We start from the raw sequence: 6,674 nt of genomic DNA, 5'->3' as shown, positions 1-6,674 counted from the left end.
ATTGAGATGGCTGTGTAGGACGCCGCCTACTCTATGATGACCATTATGCGAGTCAGATCTGGTATATTTCGGGACTCTGATTTCCGGTATATGCCAGGATCACTTCCGGGAGCACAAGGGTATCTCCAGGCTATCTATGCTGACCCCACTCAGGAGGATTCACGGACTCGCACCACTGCTGAGATGCTCGAGGATAAGGACCGTGAAAATCGGGCCTTGAGGTTAGAGCTCTTCAATACCCGTGCTGACCATTGGGCCACATTGACTCGGTTCGCACCGGCGGTGCAAGCTGGATTTTCAGATATGCGCGATCTCTATCCTGTGAGATCTGCTCTGCCAGACGTGATGGTTTGGCGTGATGTAGGAGGCATCACCCCACCTCGCGGTCCCCGTAGGCCACCGTCTGTTGGTCCAAGACCTCATCCTAGCCCCTATGGTCCACAAGCTCCGCGAGATCGTCTGTTTCCGGATGATCATGTTGAGCTTCCAGGCTATGGAGGTGACTTCTACGAGGACTACTATGGATCGGTCTGAGTTAGTGGTAGTATCACTAGTTCGCACTAGCTGTGTCGTCTATCGTCCCGCGTGACTCGTGGGATATGACCTAGTTTGTACTCTTTCCGGAGGTGTAGAAAAATAATGTATAGGAGCTTGGAATGCCTCCGATGAGATGTAATCCTCTTTTCACCGTAATAGGACTTTGTTTGGTCTTGTACTAAACCCTGTATGGTGTGTATGACGATGGAATAAAGAAGCAGTTTCCGTATCTACCATGTCATACGGATGATCATCTTGCATTTCGAGTTATTCCTTACATTTTTATCCTATGTCGGAATTTTATCATCCTGACTAAATCATTGTCTTGTTTACCTAGGATGGTCAACACGCGCGCTAACCCTGCTTCTCAAGAGCAGGCCGAAGGCAGTGAAGGCAGGAACGAAAATCTGCCTCATCCTCCTTCACTAGCCGAGGTTATGATGGAAGCTGAGAGAAACAAGCGGGAGACCAACCGTTTGTTGGAGCGTATTGAACAGAACACGGCACACCATCAGAGGACTAACGTGGTGTCACTCAGTGATTTTATCAAATTACATCCACCCACGTTCCACCACTCCGTCGAGCCTCTCGACGCTGATGACTGGCTTCGCAGTATCTCTCATAAACTGCGTTCCGCGCTGGTAGCGGAGGCTGACAAGTTCACCTTTGTTGTATATCATCTTGAAGGCCCCGCCAGTCTATGGTGGGAGAATTATGGAGCTATGCGCCCGGCGGGCCATGTCACTACTTGGGCTGAATTCAGCGAGGCTTTCCGTGAACATCACATTCCGGAGGGTCTCATGGACCGTAAACGTGAAGAATTTTGCAGTTTCACCCAAGGCCGACTTTCTGTGGATGTTTACAGCAGGGAGTTCGGTAATCTCGCACGATATGCAACCGAGGAAGTTTCTACTGACGCCAAGAAGCAAGCAAGGTTCCGTAAGGGCCTTAGTCCTGAGCTTCGCCGTGACCTCCGTCTGCATGAGTGCACATCTTTCCAGAAACTTGTCAACAAAGCCATCAGTGCTGAAACTGGTCAGACTGACTATGACGCAACACGCAAGCATGGCCGTGACATGGGTTCCTCATCCGGTGCTGGTCCTCAGAAGCGCCGCGTGTGGGTACCCAACACCGCCCTGCCACCCAGGTTCACACCGAGGCCATCCTTCCAGGCGCCTCGCCCTGTTCAACAGTCTGCACCGGCCAAGCCCTATGGGGGTCCAACTAACAATGCTCCTCCACGTACCAGTTCCGTGACTTGTTTCAAGTGTGGGGAATCTGGCCACTATATGCGTGAGTGTCCCCAGACCAACCCCAACCAGTCTGCTAAAGCTGTTGGCCGTGGCAAGCCGACAGGAAAAATATTCCACGCCAAGCCGGTCACCGCTTCACGTGGCCATGTCAACTGTATCTCTGCCGAAGAAGCTCAAGAGGATCCCAACGTCGTTCTCGGTACGCTTCTTGTTAATTGCCACCCGGCATCTGTTCTTTTCGATACAGGAGCCTCTCATTCTTTTATATCTGAAAACTATGCTCGCTTGCATAACGTCGCATTCGGTGATATGCCAACCTCTATGGTAATTCAAACTCCGGGATCCAAATGGCAAACTTCTAGAGTAAGCCATGGAAATGAAATCCAAGTCGACAGACTTGTTTTCCTCGCGTCTTTGATAGCCCTTAAATCTTCAGATATTAATATCATTTTGGGTATGGACTGGATGTCAGCTCATCAAGACAAAATTGATTGCTTCTCTAGGACTGTTCAACTCACCCATCCTTCGGGGAAGATAGTCAATGTCTTGACCCGAATAGCCAAGCGACAATTATATTCTCTTAACGCCAGCCCTTTGCCAGACCTTGAGGACGTTCCGGTAGTCCGTGACTTTCCGGATGTTTTCCCAGAGGAATTGCCAGGTGTTCCACCTGACAGGGATGTTGAGTTCGTAATAGACCTCATTCCAGGAACCGTTCCGATTGCTAGAAGACCTTATAAGATGGCACCCCTAGAACTAGCCGAGCTTAAGAAACAACTCGATGAGTCCTTGAAAAAGGGTTTCATCCGACCTAGCTCCTCTCTGTGGGCTTGCCCCGTCCTATTCGTCAAGAAGAAGGATGGTACGGACCGGATGGTTGTAGATTACCGACCTGTCAATTTGGTCACAATCAAGAACAAATATCCGCTTCCCAGGATCAACGACCTGTACGATCAGCTCGCTGGATCCTCAGTCTTCTCCAAGATGGATTTGAGGTTGGGCTACCATCAAATCAAAATCAGAAACGGGGACATTCCTAAAACGGCCTTTGTTACTCGTTATGGCCAATACGAGTACACCGTCATGTCCTTCGGTTTAACCAACGCTCCAGCCACCTTTTCTCGGTTAATGAACTCAATCTTCATGGAGTATTTGGATAAATTCGTTGTAGTTTACCTCGATGATATACTCATCTACTCCAAAAACGAGGAAGAACATGCCGAACATCTAAGGCTAGTGTTGAAGAAACTTCGAGAGCATCGCCTTTATGCCAAATTTTCTAAATGTGAATTCTGGTTGCCAGAAGTGACCTATCTGGGTCATGTAATATCTGGTAAAGGTATTGCTGTTAACCCTGAGCGAGTTCAAGCCGTCCTTAATTGGACTCCACCTGAATCGGTCAAGCAAGTTCAGAGTTTTCTGGGCTTAGCGAGCTATTGTCGTCGCTTTGTCGAGAACTTCTCCAAAGTTGCTAAACCTCTAACCGAACTCCTCAAGAAAGATAAGAAGTTCGAGTGGACTCCACAATGTGAGCACAGCTTTCAGGAACTGAAAAGACGCCTGACTTCTGCTCCCGTACTGGTACCGCCAGACTTCTCCAAGGACTTTGTTATCTACTGCGACGCCTCGCGACAAGGACTAGGTTGCATTCTCATGCAAGATCGACACGTAATTGCCTACGCTTCACGGCAATTGCACCCACATGAGGAGAATTATCCTACTCATGATCTAGAGCTTGCAGCCGTAGTCTATGCACTTAAAACCTGGCGACATTACCTCCTCGGTAATCGTTGCGAAATATTCACTGATCACCAAAGTCTGAAGTACATCTTCACCCAACCGGATCTGAACCTCAGGCAAAGACGTTGGGTCGAGTTGATCACAGATTTCGACTTAGGAATAACCTACACCCCAGGGAAAGCCAACGTCATGGCTGATGCGCTAAGTCGTAAATCTTATTGTAACAATCTGATGTTACAACAAAGTCAACCGCTTCTCCATGAGGAATTTCGGAAGCTTAACCTTCACATTGTTCCTCAAGGATTTCTTCCACCTTGGTGGCGAAACCTACTCTTACGGATCAAATCATTGCTGCCCAGAAGCGAGATAAGGGAATAGCTAAGATCAAGGAGAACATTGCTAGCGGAGGTGCTAGTTGTTTCTCCACAAATGATCATGGTGTTGTGTACTTTGAGAACCGTCTAGTGGTTCCCAAGAACCAGCATCTACGGCAGTTGATCCTTAAGGAGGCTCATGAATCTCCTCTCACCATTCATCCCGGTAGTACTAAGATGTATCAGGACCTACGCCAGAGGTTCTGGTGGACTAGGATGAAGAGAGAAATTGCTCAGTATATTGCAAATTGCGACGTCTGTCATCGTGTTAAAGCAGAGCACCAACGGCCTGCTGGCACCCTTCAACCCTTAGCTATTCCTGAATGGAAATGGGATAAAATTGGTATGGATATCATTACCGGTTTTCCCAGGACCAAGAGAGGGAATAATGCTATCTTCCTCGTTGTCGATCGTCTTTCCAAAGTAGCCCATTTCCTACCTGTTCGAGAGAGTATAACCGCTAGTCAGCTGGCAGACTTATACATCTCCCGAATAGTGTCTCTCCATGGTGTTCCTTTGGAAATTAACTCGGATCGAGGAAGTCTTTTCACCTCTCGATTTTGGGAAAGTTTCCAAAATGTTATGGGAACCCGTCTCTCCTTCAGCACTGCCTTCCACCCTCAGTCGAGTGGTCAAGTGGAACGCGTCAACCAGATTCTAGAAGACATGCTTCGAGCCTCTGTTATCTCATTCGGAATGGGTTGGGAGAAATGCCTTCCATTTGCCGAATTCGCTTATAACAACAGCTATCAGTCTAGCTTGGGTAAAGCCCCTTTTGAAGTTCTCTACGGACGACGGTGTCGAACACCCCTTAACTGGTCAGAGACCGGGGAAAGACAATTCTTTGGCCCGGACATGATTCAGGAAGCAGAAGAACAAGTTCGTATCGTTCGTGAAAAGTTGAAAACAGCCCAATCCCGTCAAAAGAGTCAATATGACCGAAAGCATAAGGCTATGACCTTCGAGGTTGACGAGAAGGCTTATCTTCGGGTCACCCCTCTAAAGGGAACCCATCGTTTCGGTATCAAAGGCAAGTTGGCTCCTCGTTACATTGGACCTTTTCGCATTCTCGCCAAACGAGGAGAAGTTGCCTACCAGCTGGAACTACCTCCGCATCTCTCCAGAGTCCACGATGTCTTCCACGTTTCTCAACTAAGGCGTTGCTTCTCGGATCATATCCGTGGAGTGGACTACGAAACGCTTGATCTCCAAGATAATCTTACATATCGAGAGTACCCCATTCGTATCCTCGATCGGGCCGAGCGTACCACTCGACGTCATAATATCAAGTTTCTCAAGGTTCAATGGTCGCACCATTCTGAGGATGAAGCAACTTGGGAAAGGGAGGATCGTCTTCGACTCGAGTACCCCGCCTTCTTCCCGGAGGAACCCAAATCTCGGGACGAGATTCTTTTGAGTGGGGGTGAGTTGTCACATCCTAGTTAGCCATGCATTAGAGTGTTGCATCATGTTTACCTTTTCATCAGAAACTTGAAATGGGGATGACAGAACCCCCAGTCCCCTCTGAAACCAACTAGGGTTTACTAAAAACTTTTTCAATGAACCTGAAATGCCCTTCTAAAATGCCCATCATTTTTGTCTTGGTTCAGAACCTCTGCCAAAAGTGGTGCACATTTTCCTAGGCCATCTTAGGGTTTTTGAACTAAATCATAAATATTTGAATTTGGGCATTTAAAATTATATAAAATATTTAAATGCTCAAATATCTCCAAACTAAAATGTTTCATGTTGGAAATAATCCAACTATGGACCAGGAGTAATTTGGTGATTTTAGGAGTTGCCTAAGTATTTTATTTAATTCAACAAAGTTGCAGAAGTATTAAAAAAAACAGAAACAGAAAGAAAATGGGAAAAGCTTACCTGGCGCCTGCTCCCGGCCCACCTGCCGGCCCAGCCCAGCACCGCTCCAGCGAGCTGCTTGCCGGCCAGGCAGGCAGGCAGGTGCCCGACGGCGACCGCAGCGTGCGCCACGCACCTGCTCGCCGCCTCGCCGCTCCCCTCGCCCGGTGACGTCGTGGATCAGCCTCCCTCGCTCCCCCGAACCCCCCAGACACCCCCTCTCCTCTCCAGCTCCTCCCCCTCGCGCTCCCCCGCCATGGCCGACGCCACCATCGCCGTGCCTTCGTCGTAGCCGTGCTCCCCGCCGCCCGTGCGTCCTCTCACCGTGTCCAGGAGCTCCGCCGCTGTCCACTTCATCGAGCAGCCGAGCCCCGAGCGCTCGCAACGCCCGAGTCCACCGCAACGACCTCGCCCGAACCGTCGTCGCCGGAGATCCCCTTCAACGCCGTCGTCGCTCCGGTCCATCTCCAGCCGCACCAAGGACTCCGTCGCACTCACTGTGAGCTTAGCCATCTTCCCCTCCCTTCCGTTCTTGCTCCCGAGCCGTGTAGCAACCTCCCGGAGCTCAACCGCACCCACCGCCGTGGAGCTCGTCGCCGACGTGCTCCCGGTCACCCTCCGGCCACAAACTGGTGTCCATCATGCTCACCGTGTCACTTAGCATCTAGCTAGCCACTCCCCGAGCCTCACCGACCCCTCTAGCGTCAAGTTCGTCTTCGACCGAACCCCGGTGGCCGCCAAAGTCATCGCCGGCGCCAACTCCGGCCACCCCGACCCCAACGGACTCCACCAAGAGCTGCGGCTCGTCCCCAGCTCCACTCCGGTGGTCTCGGCGACCCATTTGGTGGCCGGAACGACCAAAACCACTTCCGCCGCCGCGTCGGGCTCGTCGGCGGCTAAACGCCGGTGC

This window comes from Triticum dicoccoides, chromosome 7B (assembly GCF_002162155.2).
Source record: "Triticum dicoccoides isolate Atlit2015 ecotype Zavitan chromosome 7B, WEW_v2.0, whole genome shotgun sequence".
Taxonomy (NCBI): Eukaryota; Viridiplantae; Streptophyta; class Magnoliopsida; order Poales; family Poaceae; genus Triticum; species Triticum dicoccoides.
The sequence above is the reverse complement of the archived record's forward strand: the minus strand, read 5'-3'. Positions refer to the sequence as shown.